Genomic DNA, 25,779 nt, shown 5'->3' with positions numbered 1-25,779 from the left:
CTCCCTCCCTGCTCCCCCCTCCCTCATGAGCCCTTGATAATTTATAGATTGTTATTTTGTCATATCTTGCCCTATCCGGAGGCTCCCTTCCCCCTCTTCTCTGCCGTCCATCTCCCAGGGAGGAGGTCACATGTGGATCCTTGTAATCAGTTCCCCCTTTCCAACCCACTCACCCTCCTCTATCCCAGCATCGCCCCTCACACCCTGGTCCTGAAGGTATCGTCCACCCTGGATTCCCTGTGCCTCCAGCTCCCAAATGCACCAGTGTACAACCTCTGCCCTATCCAGTCCTGCAAGGTAGAATTTGGATCATGATAGTTGGGGGGAGGAAGCATCCAGGATCTGCGGGAAAGCTGTGTTCTTCATCGTTACTACATCGCACCCTGACTGACCCATCTCCTCTCCTAAACCCCTCTACGAGGGGATCTCCAGTGACCTACAAATGGACCTTGGGTTTCCACTTTGCACTTCCCCCTTCATTCACTGTGGTGTGTGTGTGTGTGTGTGTGTGTGTATACACATTCTATTTTTTTTTCTTCCATGATGCCTTTTACCTGGTCCCTTTGGCACCTCATGATCGCACAGGCTGGTGTGCTTCTTCCATGTGGGCTTTATTGCTTCTGAGCTAGATGGCCGCTTGTTCACCTTCAAGCCTTTAAGACCCCAGACACTATCTCTTTCGATAGCCGGGCACCATCAGCTTTCTTCGCCACATTTGCTTATGCACCCGTTTTTCTTCGGTGATCGTATCATGGAGGTGTGCAGCCAATGATATGATTTTTTGTTCTTTGATGCCTGATAACTGATCTCTTCGGGACCACGGGATCACACAGGCTGGTGTTTTCTTCCATGTGGGCTTTGTTGCTTCTGAGCTAGATGGCCGCTTGTTTATCTTCAAGCCTTTAAGACCCCAGACACTATCTCTTTTGATAGCTGGGCACCATCAGCTTTCTTCACCACATTTACTTGTTCACCCGCTTTGGCTTCAACAGTTGTGTCAGGAAGGGGGAGCATCGTAGAGTGCCAATTTAATAGAAGAAAGTATTCATGCATTGAGGGAGTGCTTGAGAAGAGGCCCAAGGTCCTTCCGCCATCTTAATACTAAACCTATCAATATAGACACATAGATCTATTTCCCCATCCTCATATATATATATTTGCCTGTACATGTCTTTGTCTAGACCTCCATAAATGCCCCTTGACTCCTAGCTCTTTCCTCCATTTCCCTTGACTTTCCTCCTGCCCTACTACCATGCTCCGTCCCCAGCTGGGCTACAGCTATACCTCTTCTCTAAGCAACCTTACCCTTGATCATTCCCCATCAGGCCTGCCACTCCCCCCTCACTACCATTTTGGGTTCCATGTTGTTCCCTTGTCCCTGTGTTTGTTAACGCCACTTCCTTACCCCCCCAGGTCGTCCCCCCCCCCCCCCCCCCCGAACTGTCGGTCACATTGTTTTTCCTCCTGATAGTTCATCCAGCCTGTCCTATTCAGACAAACCTGTGGAGACACTAACATGCACGAAAACAAGACAGAGGAAAACAAAGCAACAGTATACAACCAGACAACAAAACAACAAAAACAAACCATTGACAAAGAACAAAACAAAACACTTCACGAAAGAAAAGCTTGTAGTAAAATAAAAGAAAAGCTTGTAGTTAGTTCAAGGATCTTTTGTTAGCCCTTAGGAGTGTTTTCCAGTCCAGTCTGTTGGGGCACCACGCCCTGGCCCCAAAGTCCACTTTCAGCATTCCCTGAGGACCTTGCCACTCCATTCCCTTGCTGTTCCGCTGCACTCCCCCAGTGCTTTGCCTCGGTGTGGTGGGATCAAGTCAGGTGCAAGTCCCACACTGTGTCTCGGGTGCTGTCCCCTGTATCGCCCTTAGTCACTGAGGGGCATCATGTCTCATAGTGGGGCCAGCCATGTTGTTCTCTCTGTGGACTGGCTGCTCTACTCAGGAACATCATCCTCACGGCCTGGTGGGCCAGGCTGTGTTCCACTCTCTCCTCCTGCCCCTTCATCTGCTCCCATGTGCTCTGATCAGATATGTCCATCTCCCAGAGCTGCAGAATCAATGTCGTCCTTTGAAACAAATTCTTTTCAGGGGAGGGGCAGGAATCCACTTAATTTTTGGTGCTGGGGCCAGCCTCCCAGACCTCTCCACTGGTTCCCTCCTCCATGCCGGGATATTGCATTCACACCTTGCGGCACTGGGTTGAAGTCTGGTCCCACTTTCCCTGTGGAAATATAAACGAGGGGAAGTTTTTAAGTCTCGTTCCCCTCCCTCATTTCCCACATAAGCTCTGGCTGTTTTTTGTGTTTTTTTAAAACAGACTTTAAGAAAATTGTTCTAATTTATTTTTGAGAATGTATAGCAAAACGTACATATACTTATTCAGTAGTGTCTGCTGTCACTTCTATCACTGATCGCTGTAAAAATGACTTGATGGCATCAGGAGTCTACCTTCACAAGGGGGAAGAATTACCATCAGCATCAGCCCAAGGTTGATTCCTTTGAGACAAGTCAGACAGACAGATTTCTTTTTATTTAAAAATTGGGATCATATTTTATTTATTTAGTCATTTTTTAGGGGCTCATACAACTCTTTTTACAATCCGTACAACTTCATTTGTGTCCTTTCTACTTGAGCCCTTGGGATCAGCTCTTTATTTTTCCCCTCCCTCCCCGTAGACAGATTTCTTCTCTCCAGTCTTTATACCAGTTTTGATACTGGCACTTTACTGTGGCCACACAACCCATGGAACATACAAATGATTATGGGTTATTAAGAAGCAGCAAGGTACTTGAGATCAGGTTATAACAGGCTGCTGCTGAGGATCCGGGTCAGGGAGCATGTAAACAAAGTGTGCTTTCACTGCAGGCCAGTTCTCCAAGCTCATCTTGACCATGCAGACCTGGACTCAGCCTCTGGTCAATTCAGGTGTTTCAAAGCTCTGCTCATGAATGCCCATGACACCCTGCTGTGCAAGTAAGTTGCCTGTCTGAAGGCACTTGCTCTCTTCCTCTGTAGGCTGGCCGGTCCACCCCAGCTGCTGTGCTCTGTATCCAGTAAGCCATCTTGCTCTGGTCTCCTGGTTCTCCTGCTGCCTCTCACCATTTGAGTCCATTTGTGGTGCTACAACTCTTTCACTCCACCCATGGCTTTACTCTCCTCATGGTAATGAAGTGTCTCCTCTGCTTGGAATTGGCTTCTTAGTGAGATGGCAAAACTGTATCCCTAGAAAGGGTTCTGTGTACCTAATTTTCATGGCTTCACTCCCTCAAATGCACCATATTTGCATTGCTAGCAAAGTTTCCAATCTCCTTGGTGGGCCACAAGCACTTTATTTGCATAAGCCCACTTAATCATCGTGTGGGTGTTACATGATCATATGGGAGCCTTGGTGGTATAGTGGTTACAAGTTAGGCTACTATGATCCATATGACCTGAAACTATGAGCAGCTCCATGGCAGAGATTGGGTTTTCTACTCCTTTAAACAATTGGTCTCAGAAACCCACAAGGAGTTGATATGAGTCAGCATTGACTTGATGGTAGTGAGTTTGTTTGTTTTTTAATATGATCATGCATGGCTAAAAAGGCCATATTAAGTAAATCACTAAGCTGCAATTCTTAGAAGTATGCAAACATTCTCACGTCCTTTTCTCAATTATTCTTCCTCCTTTAACAGAATTCACTGCTTCCTAAGGTTCCTGTCTAATTTTTTGAGTTGCTGCTGTCAGTTTGATCCCACATAATAAAGAGTTCTCAAATGAACCTAGTACTCAAGGCAGACTTATTTACTAGTTGAGTTAACTAGTATTTGATTTTAAGAAGACATTGGGAAATTTTCAGTTAAGGTTTAGATTAGAGATAATTTCAGGACATTAGCTTCAGAGATTTTACTAATCTCCATGGCTCAAGTCTGGAGTCAATGAGAATTTGAAATTCAGTTCTGCTTTTCCCCACTTTTGATTATGATTCTTTGGTGGAATCTGATCAAAATAGTCGGTAATGTACAGTCACCATCCAGTTCTTCTAGTCTCAGTTGTTCATGGAGACACTTTGCTGCACATTCCATGTCCTCCCCCGATTCCTGACTCCTCCTTGCTCAGAGAGAAAAAGGTGGCAAGCTGCTCTCATAAAGGTTACAGCCTGGCAAACCCTGTAAGGCAGTTATTTTTTGATGTTCAGCAGGATTGCTATGAGTTGGAATTAACTTGATGGCAACAAACTTTTTGGTTTTTTGTTTGTGTTATTTCTAGCAGTATGGAATTTTCCTTTATTCCATTTGGGTTTGTCTATATGTATGTGTTCTATTTGGTCCGGCTTCTGTATGTATAATGGGAGGTGACTGCTTTTATGTCAGCCCTGTCAGCCATGTTCAGCTGGCAGTTTATGACACATTTGCTCACTTATGGTTCCATCCTATAAAACAAGTGTTGCCTTATAAACCATACAAGCTTCTGAGTTATGTCAGCACTGATTTGTCGCAGTGGTGTGGCTGTGGCATTGCTGAGATTGCTACACCTTGACTGTAAAGTTCTGAGCCAGGCTCAGCACATCTTACTGGAAAGCTGGCTTGTTCCTTTGAGAATCACGGCAGTTGCACAGGCTGTTCCTGGAGCTGTGTGGATATTTTAAAAACTTAAAACATCGAGTCGAATCGACTTATGATGACTTTATAGAGAAGGGTAGACCTGTTCCTGTGGGGTTCTGAGATGGTCATTCTTTATAGGAGTAGAAAGCTTTGTCTGTCTCTCAAGGAGCGGTTAGTGGTTTTGAATTACAAACCTTGTGGTTAAAAGCCCAAATCATATGATCATTATGCTATCTTGGTGTAGGGAAAAGATTCTGTGTCTTCTCTTAGTGATTTAATCTTCAACTATACCAACTGAATGGGCAGATGTCCAAATTTTTCTGTGTTGCCATTTGCCCATAGCCATACAGTGTTCTCTTTCTCAGGCGATGTCAAGATGATAGGTTTCAGATAAAAATATCTTGTTATTTATTGCTCCTAATATTTCTCCCTGATCTGCCATTCTGTCTCTCAGATCTGTTTAGCTCATCTCATTATCTTCTTTCTCATGGTTTTGATGAAATTCCATAAAATGTCATGTTTGTGACTGGTTGTGATTTTTTTTTTAAAAGCTATAATTGGGTATAACTAGAAAAAGAACCAGAAAAAGTTAGTCATTATGCATTCATGTTTGTGATGGTCAGAGGGTTGGGGGGATGGTGGTAAAAATTGGTTTTAGAGACTTAAGTTTTAGTCATCAGCATGACTTTGTATGTTGAATCTGTATAAGACCTGCATTTTTGTCATCTATAAAGTGATGGATTAAATTAGGTAATTGTTATTAAATATTTTAAAAGAACTCAAAACTCTTTCCATTTAGTCGATTCCAACTCAAAGCGATCCTATAGGAAGAGTACAGCTTTCCCTTTGGGTAGCCTACATTTTAAATCCTCACAGGAGTGGACAGTCTCATTTTTCTCCTGTGATGCAAATGGTGGTCTCGAAATGCCTTGCCCACTACCCCACCAGAACACCCTTAGTTAATATTTATTAAACTCTTAATTTGTTCCAGGAACTGGATTAAGAGTTTTTATATATTATTTAAAAAATAACTTTATTTGGAAATGCTTAAAGTAGAAGGAATAAAATAAACAGTGCAAAACCTACCCCTATTCTGTTTAGCCAGTTTTGTTTTTTGTTAACATTTAATATTTGCTAGGAATTAATGTTGGATTTTTCAAATACTTTTTTTTTGCCTTTACTGAGATGAACACCACAATTTCTTTCTTATTGTGGATGCTAAGCCACCCTTGTATTCCTGGAATAAACTTCACGTGGTCATATTACACTATCCTTTTTTTAATAAATCATTTTATTGGGGCTCATACAACTCTTATCACAATCCATACATACATCAATTGAGTAAAGCACCCTTATACATTCATTGCCCTCATCATTCTCAAAATTCGCCTTCCATTTGGGTTCCTAGAATCAGCTCATTTTCCTTTTTTCCATCCCTCCCCGCTCCCCCCTCCCTCGCGAACCCTTAATAACTTAAAAATTATTGCTCTATCCTATCTTATACTGCCCGGCGTCTCCCTTCACCCACTTTCCTGTTGCCCATTCCCCAGAGAGGAGGTTACATGTAGATCCCCGAGATCAGTTCCCCCTTTCTACACCCCCTTTCCTCCCATTGTCGCCACTCTGACCACTGGTCCTCAGGGGTTCGTCCATCCTAGATTTCCTGTGTTTCCAGATCCCTACTGCACTGCTGTGCATCTGGTCTAACCAGGTCCACAAGGTAGAATTGGGATCATGATAGTTGGGGGAGGAAGCGTTCAAGAACTAGAGTAAGGTTTTGAGTTTCATTGTTGTTACAGTGAACCCTGAGTGACTCATCTCCTCCCACTACCCTTTTGCAAGGGATGTCCAGCTATCTGCAGATGGGCATTAGGTCCCTATCACGTACTTCGCCGCATTCACGGTGATACGATTTTTTCCCCCCTGCCTTTGTTGTTTGAAACCTGGTCCCCTCGGCCCATCATGATCACACATGTTGGTGTGCTGCTTCCATGTGGGCTTTGTTGCTTCTGGGCTAGATGGCCGCTTGTTTACTTTCAAGCCTTTAAATCCCCAGACGCTATATCTCTCAATAGCCGGGCACCATCAGCCTTCTTCACCACACTTACTTATGCACACATTCATCTTCAGCGTTTCTGTGGGGAAGGTGATCACACAATGATGGTTTTTGTTCTTTGGTGTCTGCTACCTGGTCCCTTCAACACCTTGTATTCACTTAGGCTGTGTGCTGCTTCTCTGTGGGCTTTGTTGCTTCCAAGCTAGATGGCCACTTGTTTGCCTTCAAGCCTTTAAGACCTCAGATGCTATATCTTTTTGATAGCTGGGCACCATCAGCTTTCTTGACCATGTTTACTTATGCACACGTCTGTCTTCAGTGATCATGTCGGGAAGGTGGGTATCATAGAATGTCTGTTTAGCTGAGCAAGGTGCTATTGTATTGAGGGGGTGTGCACGAGGAGGCCCAATGTCCACCTGCTACCCTACTACTGAACCTATAAATAGATGCACATAGGTCTATTTCCCCCATAATTATAAATATATTTACATATGTACATGTCTGTATTTAGGCTTCTATATATGCCCTTTGCTTCCTACTCCTTTTCTCTATTTCCTTACACTTTCCTCCTGTCCTACTACCATGTTCAGTCTTCATTCTGGTTTCAGTAATTCCTCTCAGTTACCTTGCCCTTGGTCACTCCCTACCAGTCCTCCTCCCATACCCTCCCTGGCACTGGTTTTGAACCATTCGTTTTTCCCTTATCCCTGTGTTGGCCAACACCTCCTCCCTTCCCCTACCTCCCACACTCTCATGTCCCTCTGGGGCCATTGGTCCCGTTATTTTCTTCTCACATTGTTTGTCCAGCCTATCTTGTCTAGGTGGACCTGCAGATATAGTAATATGTGCATACAAATGCAGATGGCTTTGACAGAACCCAAATGGCACATAGGAACATGGCATCAAAGCAGCAACACCAACACACTGACAAAAAAGCCACTAACATAAAAAATTTAAAAGAGAAAATAAAAACAAAACAAAAAGCAAAAAAAAAAATTCTGTTAGTAGTTTGAGGTCTGTTTGTTGACCTTTAGGAGTGTTTTCCGGATGAGTCTGGTGGGGTGCCACGTCCTGACCCCAAAGTCCGTCCTTTATACTCCCTCAGGATCTCCTTTCTGTTTCCCCTGCTGCTCCATTGCATGCTCCGGTGCTTGCCTCAGTGTGGTGGGGTCAGCTAAGTCGCACATCCCCCACTGTGTCTTAGGTGCTGTCCCGTGTAGGGCCATGGGTCAGTGCAGGATGTCGCATCTCGCCGTGGACCCGACTGTATGGTCCTCTCTGTACAATGGGCCCTTCAAGCCGGGCTATCGTCCTCTGAGCTTGGTGGGCCCAGGTGTGCTCCGCTCCGTTCTTCCTCCTTCCTTTGCTTCAGCTTCCTTCTGGGTGTGGTGTGGTGGGTCAGTTCCTTCCCACACCAGACGATCTATTTTCATTTTCTGTGGAACTCCCTTCGATTGTGGGGGTCAGGCTAATTCTGGTTCGGGCCGGCGTGTGGTCCAGTCTCTTTGTGTACATTGCCCTCCTAGTTTGTGGTGTCCTGGTGGAGTTCGTATGCATGTTCCAGTTCTGTGGGGACACAACCAATAACTCTCCCCCGGGTACGATAGTGCTCTGTTCCCCCATACCATCCTTTTCAATTTGAGATGCTAAAAATCTTTTGATAGTTTTGCTTTTATGTTTGTGAGATGTATTTTGTATATATTGTAATGACTTAGTTTGATTTTCATGTCAGTAATGCTGGCCTCAAAGAATTGCTGTCAGATGATTTTAAAATAAATAGCACTGCTTTTTGGTGCTTATGGCAATGTAATTCACATTAAAAATAAAAATATTCCCTTAATGACAATAAAAAATTCTTTTGCACTCACATCACAATGTATACAAGTGTATTTCTATACATACGAGGGGTACCCACCCATAAAACAGATTTTTCTTTTCAAAGTGATATATTTAAAGTTTTTTTACAAAACAACCTTATCACCTTCAAAGTACTCTCTGTTACACTTAATATATGTATCAAATCTACGCTTCTATTCTTGGAAACATTTTTCAAACTCATCTGTTTGGATGGCTTGTTTTTTCTTCACCTCTTCTAAGACATCAAATAACTGTCCTTTCCATTGGGCCTCCACTCAAGTACTCACTCAATGCAAGAACACTTTGTTCTATTGAAGTAGCATTCCATGATGCTCACCTTCCCTACACAATTGCTAAAGACAAAACGGGTGCATAGAAAATGTGGTGAAGAAAGCTGATGGTGCCTGGCTATCGAAAGATAAAGCATCTAGCATCTTAAAGACTTGAAGATAAACAAGCAGCCATCTAGCTCAGAAGCAACAAAGCCCACAAGGAAGAAGCACACCAGCCTGTGTGATCACGAGATGCTGAAGGGATCAGTTAAACAGGCATCAAAGAACAAAAGGTTATATTGTGTGCTCATCTTTCTGAGCTGATAACTGAAGACAAAGCGGGTACATAAACAAAAGTGAAGAAAGCTCATGGTGTCCGGCTGTCAAAAGATACAGCATCTGGGGTCTTAAAGGCTTGAAGGTAAACAAACGGCCATCTAGCTCAGAAGCAACAAAGCTCACATGGAAGAAACATACCAGTCTGTGTGATCAGGAGGTGTTGAAGAGATCAGGTATCAGGCATCAAAGAAAAAACATCAAATCCTTGTAAATGACGCGGAGTGTGGAGTGGTAACCCAAATCCCATCTGTAGGCAACTGGACATCCTCTTACAGAAGGGTCGTGGGGAGGACACGAGCCAGTCAGGGTGCAGTGTAGTAACAATGAAACATACAACTTTCCTCTAGTTCCTAAATGCTTCCTCCTCCCCCTACACCCTACTATCATGATCCCAATTCTACCTTACAAGTCTGGCTAGACCAGAGGATGTACACTGGTACATATAGGATCTGGAAACAGGGAATTCAGGACAGATGATCCCTTCAGGACCAGTGGTGAGAGTGGCGATACCGGGAGGGTGGAGTGAAATGGGGGAACTGATTATAAGAATCTCCATATAACCTCTTCCCTGGGGGATGGACAACAGAAAAGTGGGTGAAGGGAGTGGGTAAGATATGACAAAAATAATAATTTATAAATTATCAAGGCTTCATGAGGGAGGGAGAGCAGGAGAAAGGGGAAAATGAGCTGATATCAAGGGCTCAAGCAGAAAGCAAATGTTTTGAGAATGTTGATGGCAACAAAATGTACAAATGTGTTTGACACAATGGGTGTATTTATGGATTGTGATGAGTTCTATGGACCCCCATTAAAATGACTTTTAAAAAATTGCTGTCCTTTCATATCCCTTTTCATTTGCAGAAACAAAAAGTCTCACAGAGAAGGTCAGGTGAGTGAGGTGCGTGGGACAAGAAGTGTGCGTTTTTTTGACAAAAAGTGACGCACTGAGATGACCGTGTAAGCAGGTGCATTGTTGTGGTGGCAAATCCAGTCCCAGTTTTGCCACAAGTTAGACCTTTTGTGTGCACACTGTTATGCAAGCTTTTCAGAACCTCTAAATAGAAAGCTTGATTAAGTGTCTGACCTGGTGGAACAAACTCAAAATAAGTTGACATTTTTGGCCTGTTGGGAAGTTGACATGTCCAGAACAAGATTAGACATTTCACCTTTTGTGAAATAAAACTATTCATACACTTGAATTTTTTTTTCAAAGTGATGTATGTAAAATTTTTCCCCATAGCTCTGTGCTTGTAAGATGTGTTCAACAGCACAACAGTTTTTGCAGCATTTTTCCTAAGCAGGAAACAAAATTTCACAGCTGCAAACTGTTGTATTAAGTGGGCCATCACAAAAAATGTGGTTCCAGCGAAATGGCTTTCATGAAAGTATTTCACAGTGACCATAGAACCTTCCCAGGCGAGGCCACTGGGTGCACTAACTCGGAGTTGCTTGCAAAGCGGGGAAAAATGTACTACAGTATCTCCAAACAGCGCAATTCTGTTGTTGTTTTTTTGGTGGGGGAGGTACTCCCTCATACACATGCATACATGTATACACAGAACAGTACCCATCTTGGTTAAAGTGCTCAGTTGCTAACCAAAAGGCTAGTGGTTTGAATTTAGCAGTTGCTATTGGGGAGAAAGATGGAGCAGTCTATTTTTAGAATGATGACCACAGTGGAAAGCCCTCAGGCACAGTTCTCCATTCTCTAGGGTCACTGAGTCATACCGACAATGGGTTTGTTTTATATGTATATTCTGTTTACAGTTTAAGTTGTTTTATCTGTTTCATGTATTATATAATGTGTTATGTATTAGCATTTAGTTTTCTTATAAATGTTTTCCTTGTGAAGTATAGCCTAAAACAAAATTTTAAGTATTTAAAAATTTACACTATATATATATATATATATTTTAAGATGATCTGTTTTATTAGAGTAGACATGGTCCAAGAAAACTCAAATAGCAAACTAAATATAATCAGATGTTAAAGACTGGTCTTCACACATCATAGCCAACGATGCCTCGTTTGCCTATGATCTCACCAATATAAAACCACATCCACACTTCAGTGGCCACCAAACCATTCAGCAGAGCTTCCTTAATTGTGAGCTGTTTGAAGCGACCAGTCTTAGCACTATGGACTACTTTTGTCAGGCTCTGAATCGTTGCAGGTTTATCTCAGCAGGGGTTGGAGGAACCAGCTCCACTCTGGCATAGTGCCAAAATGGGGCCAATCAAGGGTTCGAATAAGTCACAGCAGCGTTTTCCATCCCTGGGGCCTTCTCCACCAAGTCATGGCTAAACTGGGCCATGGTTCTAGAATAGAAAGCCCGTGGCCCGACACAACCGTGTCTTCAGTGGGAGGGTGGGTGAGCATCATAGAATGCCAATTTAATAGAATTTAATAGAAGTATTCTTGCTTTGAGGGAGTACTTGAGTGGAGGCCCAATGTCCTTCTGCTACTTTAATACTAAACCTATAAATACAGGCATATAGAGCTATTTCCCCATGCTCATATATCAGATATGAGATATCAGATGTTTCCATATGTACATGTCTTTATCTAGACCTCTATAAATGCCCTTTTCCTCCTAGCTCTTTCCTCTATTTCCCTTACTTTCCTCCTGTCCCACTATCTTGCTCCTGCCCTACTAGACCTCCCACACCCTCCTCACCACCCATTTGGATCACTTGCTGTTCCCTTGCCCCTGGGTTTGTTAACACCACTTCCTTTCCCCCCACCTTCCCTTATCCCATGTCCCCCCAGAACTGTTGGTCCCGTTGTTTTCTCCTCCAGATTGTTCATCCAGCCTATCTTATTTAGACAGACCTGCGGAGATAATAACATGCACAAAAACAAGACAGAGCAAAACCAAGCAACAATATACAACAAAGCAACAACAGCAGCAAACCACTGACAAAGAACAAAACAACACAACAAGAAAGAAAAGTTGTCGTTAGTTCAAGGATTGTTTCTTGGCCTTTAGGAGTGTTTTCCAGTCCAGTCTGTTTGGGCACCACGCCCTGGCCCCAAAGTCCACCTTCAGCATTCCCTGGGGACCTCGCCACTCCATTCCCTTACTGTTCCACTGCACTCCCCCAGTGCTTTGCCTCCGTGTGGCGGGATCAGGTCAGGCACAATTCCTACACTGTATCTCCTCCAGTGCTATCCCCCGCAAGGCCATGGGTCAGTGAGATTTGATCATTCTTGATTCTGCCTTGAACCACATCAGATGAAGAGCTTATACTAGATGTAAGAGTGTTAGCTCTGCTGTTTTCTGGCTGCCATGTTATCTCCAAGCTTGGTTATAACTAGACAACAAGTGAATTTCAAGATACCACATATGATGTGGGACTGATGAGTTGAGGAAGGGGTTGAAGCGGTTTCAGTCTCAAGCTAAACAATTATTGAGTGAAGTTTAAGGCTAGTTTGCCTTCAGATTCAAAATATGAATGTCAGAATGAATGAATACATAAGTAAAATTTGCTATGCACATTCAATAGAATATTATTTAGCCAGGAAGAGAATTGAAGTCCTGGTACATGCTGCAGCGTGGATTAACTTGGAAACATTATCCTGAGTGAAATGTCTGTACAAAGGACACATATTTCACTTAGAAAACATCTAGAACAAGCAAATTTAAACAGATGTAATATTATTTGTAGTTTCCAGGATAAGCAGGAGAGGTGGAAAAGAAAACTTGGTACTTAGGAACAGCTTTTATTGATGTTCAGGATCGTGGAAAAGTAAGGCAGAATGAAAAAATAGTGGTGGTTAGGCATCATGAATACAGTGATTGTCTCTAAATTGTCACGTGAAGAATATGAAAATGGCTAATGTTTTCTATTTCCCCATAGTAAAAAAAAAATGTTTCATTGACATTAAATACATCTGCTTGATCCCTTTGCCTTTCCTAATTATTCACTGTGATGTCAAGAGTGTAATGTTTTTGCAGCTTAACAAATGACCCTAAGACTTGATGTCCTAAAACAGTAATTGTTAAAAAACAAAACAAAAAACAGCAATTGTTCATGATTCTGTGTGTAGGATGGACCATTTTTTTGGTCTGGACTCTATAGAGTATCTGACATTATCTGGACTGGACTCTGATAGGTGTGTGGTCAGCTGATCGGTTGCCTGGAGGCTACTTTGGTGGTAGAATCCTAAAATGATTCCTAATAACCTACACCCTTGTATAATTCCTTTCCTTGGGTGGGATTTGCATGTTGTTTCCAAACAATAGGATATAGCAAAGGTGATCGTTGTGTTGTGTCAAAAGTAGATATGCATATGTGAAAAGTGAAGGGATTTTACAGATTGTAATCACTTGACTCAAACAGAATCATTGCCATCAAGTCGATGCCAACTCATAGTGACCCCTAATACAATAGAACCCACCCTGTGAGTTTCTGAGACTGCAACCATTCACGGGAGTATAAAAGCCCCCTCTTTATCCCAAGGTGCTGCTGGTAGTTTCCAGCTGCTGACCTTGCTGTTCTCAGCCCAATAAGTTAGCACTACACTTACCAGGGTCCTTAATCAGTTGACTTCATGTCAGTTAAAAGTGAGATTATACTTTATGGGCTTGACCGAGTCAGGCAAACCTATTAAAAGAGGATGTAGAGGTCAGAGATGGAAGAAGTAAGTGATTCTCCTGTCGGCTTTGAAGACATAAACTCTGTTATGTTGTTAGAGGACCATGTAGCAAGAAATTGCATGGAGCAATAGGGGCTGAGTGTAGGACCTGCAAGAAAGCAGTCTTAGTCCTACAACTGCAAGGAACTACATTTTCCCATAAGCCGAGTGATTTTAGAAGAGGAGACTCAGCTGCAGAAAGGAATGCAGCCTGGTCATTTTTGTGCTTTGAGCCGTAGGAAATCCTGAACGGAGGACCTAGCCAAACCTCGTCTGCTCTCAAGCCCCGTGGGACCTGTGAGATAACTGTATGTAGTTGTAAGCCACCAAGTTTATGCTTATTTATCAGGCAGCCATAGAAAAGTATGCTGGATAACCTTGGATGGATTCACTCATGATACATATGGCATCAGGTTGGCTAGAAGGACAGGGTAAACTCTTAGAAGGGTCTCAATATTTAGCTTCCTCAATTGCTACTGATTGCAGAGATACAATGTGTAGGTGCTTTTCAGTCCTCTGCTTGTGTCACATTGCAATGGTGCTTCTCCACCAGAGAACTGTTTTGTCTTCCAGAGGAAAATAACTGTTTTGTCTTCCAGGGGACAATGTCTAGAGGAAATGCTACTGCTCTCCAGTAGGAAAAGACCAGGGGTGCGGCTCGATTTCCCACAATGCTTAGGACAGCTCTCTACAACAAAGAATTATCTAGCCAAGAATATCACAAATGCCAATGTCGAGAGGTTCTGCAGTAACCATTAGTCAGAACAGGCCCAGAGACAGACCTGAGATTCAAGTGAGTGGAGAAAGAGAGCACCTCTTTATTGGGCGGCGCTACAAAGTCACGGAAAAGATTTATTTATGGGAATGAAAGGAATTCGTGATCATATTGAAATAAAACCTGAATAAAAGTGGCTTATACTATTCCAGTTTCTACTGTAGCAAGTTTCTAGATTTAAAAAGGTTTTGTCAGGGGGTGCATAAGCAAATGTGGTGAAGAAAGCTGATGGTGCCTGGCTATCAAAAGCTATAGTGTCGGGGGTCTTAAGGGTTGAAGATAAACAAGCGGCCATCTAGCTCAGAAGCAACAAAGTCCACATGGAAGAAGCACACCAGCCTGTGTGATCACAAGGTGTAGAAGGGACCAGGTAACAGGCACCAAAGAACAGAAAAATCATATCAATGTTAATGAGGGGGAATGCGGAGTGGGGACCCAAAGCCCATCTGTAGGCAACTGGACATCCCCTTACAGAAGGGTCTTGGGGAGGAGGCGAGCCAGTTGGTGCAGTGTAGCACTGGTAAAACATACAACTTTCCTCTAACTCTTTAGTGCTTCCCACCCCCCTCCCCCCACCATCATCTCACTTCTACCTTACAAATCCGGCTGGATGGGATGTATACTGGTATAGATTAGAGCTGGAAACAAAGAAGATCCAGGACAGATAAACCCTTTAGGACCAATGGTGAGAGTAGTGATACCAGGAGGGTAAGGGGATTGTGGGGTAGAAAGGAGGAACGGATCACAGTGATCTACATATAACATGCTCCCTGGGGGACGGACAACAGAAATATGGGTGAACGGAGACATTGGACAGTGTAGTAAGACATGAAAAAATAATTTATAAATTATCAAGGGTTCATGAGGGGAGGGTAAGTGGGGGTGTGAGGAGGGAAAAGGAGCTGATAAGGGCCAAAGTAGAAAGCAAATGTTTAGAGGATGATGATGGCAACAAGTGTACAAATGTGTTTGACACGATGTATGTATGGATTGTAATAAGAGTTGTATGAGCCCCCAATGAAATGATCTTAAACAATCTAATCTTGATAGAATTGGAAGGGAAAAGCAGTTGACCATGGATATGTGGCACTCTCAATTCTCTTCTGTTGGTCTATGTGTCTAGTGTTATACCAGTTCCAGGTGGTTTTGATTACTGTAGTAGTATAGTATGTTTTTAAATTGGTAAATGTAATTTCTCCTACCTTTTCTTCTCTTTCAGCATTGCTTTAGCTTTTCCAGTCCTCTTGCCATTCCATAAAAAGTTGAGGGTTGGTTTTTCTATTTCTTTGAAGAAGATTGTTGAATTTTGATCAGGATTGATTTGAATCTATAGATCAATTTAAGTAGTATTGGCATCTAACAAGTATTAAGTCTTCCAGTCTATGAACATGGACATCTTTCCATTTACTTACGTCTCTGGTTAGATTAATCTTAGGTGTTTTATTCTCTTAGATGCTATTGTAAATGAAATGGTTTTTCTATTTTCCCTTTCACATTTCTCATTGCTGGTATAGAGAAAGGCAAGTAATTTTGTATTGTTTTTGATCTTCTTGCACCCTACATCTTTGCTAGATTCCTCTTTTTAGCTCTAGAAGTTTACATGGTTCTGTTCAAGGTTGAGCTTTGCTGCTGTGTGCGACAGTGTGGTATTTTCCACTGCAGTGTAGAATTCCTTTACCTAGATGTACGCTACATTTTGTTTAGTGAAGGGCGTTTCGAGGTTTTCTGGTTGACTATTGTAGATAAAGATGATATGAATATATATATAAATATATGTGTGTGTGTGTATATCTTTTGTAGTCATACATTTTTCTTTTTCCTGGGTAAATATTTAGGAGTGGAATGTCGGTGTCATATGTTAGATACACATTTAATGTTACTTTTTTTTCTTTTATATTTATCGAAAGTTTCTAATATAATGGAGAATGTTCATTTATACCCCTGTACTCAGCTTTTCCTACTGTTACACCCTTACTAACTATGGTCCATTTAAACCTAAAAACAACAAAAAGGGCACTGCTAGACTATTAATTAAGAGCCCTGGTGGTGGAGTGGTTATGTGTTGGGCTGCGATCCTCATGGTCAGCACTTCGAAAACTCCAGCAGCTCCTTGGGAGAAAAATTGGGCTTTGTACTCCCAAAAGAGTTAGTCTCTGAAACCCACAGGGGGTAACTATGAGTTTAGTATTAACTCTGACAGCGAATTTGGGTTTTGAATACTAGTACAATTAAATGAACTACAGATTTTGTTTTGTGTTTTAAGAGTTTTCCCCCCCATTAATGTCCTTTTTCATACCAGTGCTAGGTCCCACATTCATTTAGTTGTCACATCTCTTTAGACATGAAATAATGTCATTATTTGTCCTTTGTGTCATAATATCCAGCCAACACAGTTTACTGAAGTAACACTTTCATAGCCAATTTAGATCTGGTTTTATTTTGCTTAGAAAAAAACATTTAACATTATCATGTTGTATGACTAATAGTCTGTTGGGTTTTGTATATTCTTGAAGGGAAATTGACACCGCAGAGATGGAAGCATTTTTAAGTGTACTATTCAGTGTCATCTTGTGTATTCACAGGGTTGTGCAACCCCCACTTCCTCGCTCCAGAACATCTTCATCACTCCAAAATAAAAGTCCTTAGCAGTTAGGCAGTTTTTCTCACTTCCCCCTCTCTATGGATTTACCTATTCTGGGTATTTTCAATTATATGTGTATTGTGTGTATAATACTATATAAATAATATGGCTTTTTATATCTGGCTTTTTTCACTGGTTCGTTTACATTTTAGCATGTATTATGACTTAATGACTATTGAATGTATTCCATTGTTTATACCACTTTTATTTGTTCATTTTGTTGATGGGCAGTTTTGTATTTTTCTTCTTTTGACTATGGGATTACTGCTACTATGAACATTGTTACAATGATTTGTAGCAAAGAGTACCTGTCAGAATTGCCAGATCATGTGATAAGTTCTGTGCTTTAAAAAAAAATGTTAAGGAGTCACCAAATTGTTGTTTCCATAGCAACTACACTATTTGACATACCCACAATAATACTTGGAGAGCTTCAATTTCTTCACATCCTCATTAATGCTTCTTAAATTCTGTGTGTGTGTGTGTGTGTATGTTAATTATAGCAATCCTAGTGAGAATGATGTGGTTCCTAATTGTGGTTTTGATTTGCATTTTGTTTCCCTTTTTCATCCAGTGAATCCCTTATTTATTGGTGCCTCAGGAAAGTCTGGAGCTGCCCTTGCCCAGACTACTTGGGGAACAGGATCCCACCAAGCTCTGCCCAAGCTAAACCTTGGCATGTCCTGCAGAGAAGGGCCAAAGGACCTCAGTGTTCCAGTTTCCTATCCTTGTCCCTTTGCCAGCAGCTGACAGTGCTCTGACCACCAATTTGCATTTTCTAAATGTCTAATAATGTTAATCTCTTCATGCTTTTGTTGGCTATTTGAGTTCTAGTGTCTATTTGTCTGGCTAAGAAGAGGGGATAATCAGGATCAGCACAAAGCTGGTTCCTGTAAGATGAAGGATCCATATACACCACCCTCCACTTCTTCCCTTCTGACCCCAGCTGCATCCTTTCCTCAATATAGCACTCGCTACTTCTCTGCTGAGTTCAATGATTCAGTGTAGTGTGACCCCAAATAACTCACAGGCCACACTCACAGTAAGTGGCGTATTAGGGAAGTAACAGACTACAACTTGAATCAACTTGGAATCGGGAGCAGGAAGCACATAAACAGAATCAGGAATACACTCGCTCTCCCAGGGCCTACCCCTCCCTTCATTGGTGCAGGGCAGCTGTCTTAGGTTCTCTTGGCTATTCAAGGGGCACGCGCTGCTCTTGGTTGTGTATGCTCCCCTCAGGACTGGCCTCTTGGCCCTCAGGTCTGGCTACTTTTCACCCTTAAGGTTACAGCTCTCAGCCCAGCCCAGGCACCTGCAGCTTCTGAGGACAGGTCAGCTTGGCCCCCTATTCTGCTTTCAGTCTCTGCTGCTAACTGGCCCAGCTTATACTCAGTATAACAGCTTTCTCAAGCACTCTGAGCTGCTGTCCCTAGCAGCAGTTAGAAACCAGGGCCTTTTGCCACGAGCTATGCCAAAGGCATCTTCAGGGCTACAGGTTCCTTTAGGAGGTTCCCCACACTCCCATTGGCATCTTCAACACTTTGTTAGGTTTGACTGCTTTTACAAGCAAGCTCCTTATCAATTTGAACATGTGGCCCTCCCAGCTGGGTAGAATTCGTTTTTGTTTTTAAATATTGCTGGAAAATTGCACAATATATTAGATTCCCATTTTTACTGATACTGTTTTGTGATACTGATTACAATTTTTCACATGGTATCAGTATTCCCACTCTATTTTGTTCTCTTTTCCTTGATTTAGCTTTCCTGTTCCTCCTTGCCTTCTCAACTTTACTTTTGGATAAATGTTGACGATTTGCTCTCATAGCCGATTGTTTAAGGGGACACTTTACTCATTGGGGATAAATCTGATTTGCCTGGAAGATGACCTCTGGGAGTACCTTCAGTTTTAAGTTCGAAGGATATCATAGAATGATTGTCTCAAATTGGAAGATCCTCTGGAGTCTGGTCTTTTCTAGGAATTAAATTTTGTTTTGCATTTTTCTCTTATTCTACCTGGAACCTTCTATTGTGTCCTTGGTCAGAATGGCTGGTGGTGGAAGGTGGACAGACACTATTTAGTTTTTTGGTCTCATGCTAGAAGAGGCCATGGTTTGTGTAGGTTATTTGTCCCATGGACTAGTTTCTTCTTTGAGTATTTGGTTTCCTTTATTTTGCTGAAGACTTATAGCTGTATCTTTGATGCTGCTTGCCAAACTAGACTATTCAACATTGCCTTTATGAACTTAGTTATATGTTATGTCAGTTGACCGAGCTGCCCCATGAGATACGGTCCTAAGCCTTTTAATCTGACAAACCAATCCCGTGAGGGGTTTGGAATTATTGTGTGATTTTATTCACCTGTTTGCATAATAAGTGTTTATTTTTTTCTAGAAATGTCTATTTCAAATCTTCTACACTTTTCTTTTTGTTGAGTTCTAGGCAGTCTATATATTCTGGCTAGTAAAGCTTTATCAATATATGATTTGTAAATATTTTCTCCCATTCTATAGGTTTTGTTTTTACTTTCTTGATAAATATCATCAGAAGATGCAAAATTATTCCTAAAGTTTGACGAGCTTTCTTTATTATTTTTTCCTGTTTGATATCAGAACCTATTGCCTGAAATCTAATTATTTACTCAGATGGTCACTAAATAGTGAGTTTTATCTAATGCTGTCATTCATTTGCAATTTATTAATTTGGTGTTCTGTAGCAAGGAAGAACTTTTCCTTTCTCTCCTGTTTGTTTATTCAGTTATTACATAGCTTCTTAAGTTGTCATGTTTTATCATTCTTATGTAAATTACTGAGATACCATTGGGCTCTGTCATTATTAAAGTGGACGGTCTAGTTGTTCCAGTGTGATTTCTTCAGGCTTGGCTTTCCTGTGCACATGCCCCTTGTACTTAAGCACTTTTTAACTTACTTACCTGCTGGTCCATCAAGGTGGTCTGGATTTAATCTGCACAAGAAGGTTTCAAAATGTTTATGGAAAAATTGTCATCTCTTAATGTCATTTTTGGATGAATATTTTGAAGCCCCCTCGTGGATTCTTAATTCCAGTTCTGGAATCAGCAATTTTTTCCTGGGAACCATGGCTGCTTGGTGTAAAAGTAAGAGAGTCAGCAAAAAGAGAGTAGACACAAAGACCGATGAATTAACACAGTGCTTGCAACAAAGAGTTTCTCTGTAGCAACACTGATGAGCAAGGCAAATGGGACCCCTGGTAGCATATTGGGCAGTTTGAAACTACCAGCTGATGTTGAAAGACAAGTCTTTTTACTCCCCTAAAGAGTAGTTACAGTCTTAGAAATCCACAGGGTCAGTTCTTCACTGTTCTGTAGGGTTGCTATGAATTGGAATCAGCTGAAAGGCAGCGGGTTTGGTTTGTTTGGTGAGGAAAGCGCAGGACCATGCTGTGGTGGCTGTAAGCTGAGGTCAGCTTGATGGCGCCCACAACAGCACTGTTAGCGCCCATTCTAATCCCGTGTGTTAGTTCATTCTCGCGCTCCCCATTTTACATCTGTGACCTGCTGTTCTGACAGGCACCTAGATGTCTATGCATTCAATATCTACTTTTTCAGTTCTGGACTATAAATTTAGCAGTTTCAGAATTGCCAGTGCGTTCCACTGTGAAAGACAGACATCTAACTAGAGTCCTGCGATAGTTTATTGTGCCAATTTCTTGTGCTATATATCTTTATACAAATATATATACATATATATTTACTAGCAATCTGGCTTTGTCTCTCTAGAGAACCCTGTCTAACACAAGACCTTTACGGATATACCCTATGAAAGATAAATCTAACTAGAGTTCTTTACGGTAGATTTTTACCCTAAGGGTGCATAGCCAAAATAGTCTATTCAAGAACACCTATGTTCTTTACAGTGGCTTATGTTGTTCATCTGGGCTGCAGGTTAATGAAGAAAATTTAAAAGTACCACAATACTTTCTCTTGGCAAAACTGAGAAAATAGGCATGCTTATACATTGCTGTTAGAAAAACAGATTGCCACAACCATTTTGGGAGAGAAATTTGTCTGTGCTAACAAAATAAAAATTGTCATATACCCCCCCTTTTTTTCTCCTCTTTATAGATTTAGTCTCTTTCCCAATATGTTTTCGTCTTCTGCTATAACTCAGAAATGCACCAATAGCTGCTTTTAATTTACAAAATGAAAAACTATATTTTTTGGGGGACATCTTGGTATTTGTTTGTTTAAGGTATTGTTTTATTTTATTTCATTTTGCATTTATTTGTGTATTTCCCAAATTTACTTCTGATTTCCTGTCATCTATCTTTTGACACATCATTTCAACTTCACCCTGAAAAGAAAAATACACCTTCAAATCAATGAAAATAAAGATTCACAAGATTATTTAGGGCTGTGGCATTTCTATTTAAGAGATATCAGGAAGCATTTAAATAGGGGTATGGGAGAGCTACTAACCGCAAGACCAGCCGTTCAAAGCCACCATCTGCTCCTCAGGAAAAAGACTGCTTTCTACTCCCATAAAGAGTTACAGTTTTGGAAACCCACAGGGAAAAGTTTTACTCTGTTCTATAGGGCAGCTGTGAGTCAACATCGACTCAATGACAGTGACATGAGTTGGGAAATGCTGGTATATAGAAATGTGGTTGCATAAATGTTAGTATAACTACTTCATGATGAGTTAGGCAGCTGAAGAAAGTAAGAAGAGACTCTCTGTGAAATACTAGAATGATTTCCATGATGTACTGGTAAGCGAAAGAAGGAAAATAATATTGATAACATGTATTTATTTTGGATAATGGAGAATGAAAATTTGTGTTACCATTAATATCAAAATGACAAAAACAAAACATTATAGATGAGGTTATATACAGAGAATAAGTAGATATGGGATTGACTGTGGGGTGGTGGTAATAGTAGTAGTAGTTTTAAGTAGAAATGGGATTGACTGTGGGGTGGTGGTAGTGGTCTTGGTGGTGGTAGCAGCCGCAGCGAGACCAGGACCGTGCCACTCCAGAGTATAAGCCTTTTAAATAATTGACATTTATAATCACATTATGGTTTAAATACTTAAACAAGTAAAAGAGCCAAGATGGGAAATGAAAGTGAAAATGAGCTACAAACAGAAAAGATAAGCCAAATGCTACTAACAGCTGCAAAATTGTGCTATTGTGGTCGAACACATAACAGTTTCTCCTCAAGATTTGCCCTCGCAACCATTCTTCTGTTCAGCATGAACTGTTTGTAGGGGGACCAACTACTCCAGCATGCCTATGACAGGCCTTTCCTGGGGTGGAAGGCTTTCAGTGCAAACCCCAAACCAGTGCAAACTGCTAGCCAATAGATTCTGACTCCTAGTCACTCTTTAGGACAGAATAGAACTGTTCTTTAGGGTTTCTGAGACTATATATTTAAAAATTTTTATTTTAATAAATCATTTTATTGGGGGCTCTTATAGCTCTTATAACAACCCATTTCATATTTTACACCGTCCACAGTCTCCCTTCACCCACGTTTTTGTTGTTCGTCTCCCTTTCCCCCCCATGATATCGCTGCTACCCTCATTATTGGTCCTGAGGGGTTTATCTCTCCTAGATTCTGTGGTGAGAGCTCTTACCTGTACCACTGTACATGCTCTAGTCTAGCCAGATGGTAATTTGGGGGAGTGGGGACTGGGTACAGTGTAATTTATTGATGGTACATGGCAAAGTTGGGCTCTCTAGGCCTTTCCGCTTCGGAGGTCTCTATGGAAACTCAAGATGATGGCATGTTCTCAGTGTATTGGGGGATCGAGTTGGGACAGAGTCTCCCCAGCAGCTGAGGGCCTCTGTCTCTCTTCTCTAGTGCTGTTGTTGGGGCTGGTGGTCCAGGGTTTACTTGTTTCTTGGAGGCCATGTGGACTGTAAGGTCCACCACTCTGATACTGCAGCCAAATTAATAGTACCAGCAATTGAGCTTGACAAAGTGGTTGTTGAGAGCAATGCCAGCCCCAACATCAAAGATGGAAGAGTGGGTGTCAGTGTTGAAGTCACAGGAGACAACTTGATCCTCAGTTGTAACTCAGGATTCCCTTTAGGGGGGACTATCTAATGCCTGTTTCACCATCTTTTGATGCCATCATATTTGGCAGCTTTCTCCAGACAGCAAATGAGATCACGACGGACACATTGAGGGGTAGGGATACGGAAGGCCGTGCCAGTGAGTTTCCCCCCTCAGTTCTGGGCAGCCCCACTGCCACTGCGCTGGAGTTTCCCAGAGGGGCTATCCATGGTCTTCTGGGTGGCAGTGATGGCATGGACTGTGGTCATGAGTCCCTCTACGATGCCAAAGTTGTCATGTATGATCTTGGCCAGGGGCGCTAAGCAGTTGGCACAGGAGGCATTGCTGACAATCTTAAAGGAGTTGTCATACTTCTCGTGGTTCACGCCCATCACAAACACTGACAGAAAGGGGCAGAGATGATCACCCTTTAGGCACTACCCTTCACGTGAGTCCCAAGCCTTCTCTCTGCTTTGTGAAAATACCAGTGGACTCTGACATACTCAATACCAGCTTCACCCCACTTGATGTCGGGATCTCACTCTTGGAAGATGGAGATGGACTGCCCATTGATGATAGGCTTCCTGTTCTCAGCCTTGACTGTGCCATTGAACTTGCCTTAGGTAGAATCATACTGGAACATCCATGTAGTTCAAGTCAACGAAGGGGGCCATTGAGGGCAACAATTTACACTTTGCCAGAGTTGAAAGTAACCTGGTGAAAACAAAACAACAAAAAAAAGAAAGTAACCTGGTGATCAGACACCCAATGCAGCCAAATCTGTTTACTGCACCCTTCACCATCGTGTCTCTGGGATGTGATTGGGACTGCAGGGAAAATGCAGCTGCCTGTCACAGGAGGAGGAGCCTTATCTTTCTCCTTCAGAGTAGCTGGTGGGTTTGAACTGCTGGTTTGATGCTAGTGCCAGCCTAACACTTAGCTCGCTGCGCTACCGAGATCCTTTAAACCAGAACTCACTGCTGTCGAGTCAGTTCTAACTCAGAGTAACCCTGTAGGACAAGTTAGAACCACCCCTGTGGGTTTCTAAGACTAACTCTGCTGGAGTAGAAAGTCCAGTCTTTCTCCCGAAGCTAAGAAAGTCCTGGGCAAAGCAGAGCAAGCTGATCTCACCCTGTTTGACGTGCATCGAGATTTCATGTGATTTCCAATCCACTTCACCATGGTAGCTCTCCTCAACATTTCTGCAGAATTTTAAATTACTTCAGTTTTAACTGACAAAATCAGACCCAAATCTTAGGGTTCATCCAAATTTTAAAAGTTTGGTTCTGTTCTGATTTTGCTTCTTCGGTCATGATAGAGGCATTTCAAAGCCTTGCGCCTCTTTGCTAGACTCCATTCTTGTCCGGCTTGTTTGTTTGTTTATTGAAAACATGTACATAGGAGGTAAATTATTTTAGACTTTATATGCTTTTATTCTCTGTTCCACACGGCATCGTTAGTTTGACTCGGAGTTCTAAAAGATAGTGTTCTACTGTAGTCTCCGACCCTCCTTTTGAGAAGTGTGATGCCATTCCATTTCACTGAATGTGGTGTGCTTTCTCTGACTAGAATAGTTTAGCATCTCTTTTAATCATGTTCATCAATTTTTATTTAGTGTTACTGTAGAATGGACCTTTTTCAGTAAATTTGCTGGTCATTTTGCCGTATGTGTTAGTCTGGGTACTTTAGAGAAACAAATCCACAGAAACTCATGTATAAGAGAGAGTTTGATATAAAGAAAGGTTAAGTGCACATCAAGAAAACACCCAAACCAATGCTGCCCAAGCCCACAAGTCCAGCATTAACCCATTAACCCTTATGTCCAACACTAGTCCACAAAGTCCTCCTCCATCTCACAAAGCAAATGCAGGAGGAAAGCTGAGTCAGTGAATGTGTAAACATCTCAGCGCTGGCAGGGGTCTCTACAGGGCTGGATCGGGGTAGGTCCATGTGGCTTCTCCTCAGGGATGTCTTGCAAGAAGTGAGCCTTGCAAGCTGAAGCAGGGAACTGCTAAGGCAGCTGCACCCTTGTCCGACCATCAGAAAGCAAGCGACCTGTGAACTAGAAAGGCCAGGCTCACCGAGCCATTTATCCCTCCGCCCTTCAATTAACCCCACATCTGTTTATCGGCCAGGTTGGCACATAAAGTACCTCACCGTATTTACTTGGAAATTAAAGTCTTTTGCAACAAACATTTTTAATATTTCTATTCATTGTGTTTTTCTCTTTCTGGAACTTCTGTTTGTAGAGTTTTCTTGATGGAGGTGATTTTCTTTTTTTCTTAGGTTTCTGGAAGATAACTAACTTGTTTTAAAAACTTACATCACTTTTAATTTCCAGCAGCTTTCACATATTCTCTAATGGTCTGTTTGGGGATCCCTCGGTATCTGTAATTGAATGTGTTTGTTCTTGGGTTTGTCACTTCCCAGGAGGAGAAACCTTGTCATCTTTTGGCAGCTGGAGGAGAAAATCTCTTTTATTTTTTGCTGGAATTGGAGAAAGATATTGATTAGGTCAAGGAGGGGGCACCTGATGGGTCTTCTAGGGGTTATACTTCTGCTC

At 42.0% G+C, this 25,779-nt stretch overlaps 1 protein-coding gene and 1 pseudogene across 3 annotated transcripts in view; one reads left to right on the top strand and one right to left on the bottom strand.

The window, feature by feature from the left end:
• Nucleotides 1–25,779, top strand: part of ASXL1 (ASXL transcriptional regulator 1) — an 82,183-nt gene that overhangs the window by 30,359 nt on the left and 26,045 nt on the right. The gene's annotated exons all lie outside the window — the stretch shown is intronic.
• On the bottom strand, nucleotides 11,126–11,439 carry LOC142423041 (ATP synthase F(0) complex subunit g, mitochondrial pseudogene; annotated as a pseudogene).

Source organism: Tenrec ecaudatus, chromosome 12, assembly GCF_050624435.1.
Source record: "Tenrec ecaudatus isolate mTenEca1 chromosome 12, mTenEca1.hap1, whole genome shotgun sequence".
In the NCBI taxonomy this organism is placed as follows: Eukaryota; Metazoa; Chordata; class Mammalia; order Afrosoricida; family Tenrecidae; genus Tenrec; species Tenrec ecaudatus.
The sequence above is the reverse complement of the archived record's forward strand: the minus strand, read 5'-3'. Positions and strand labels throughout refer to the sequence as shown.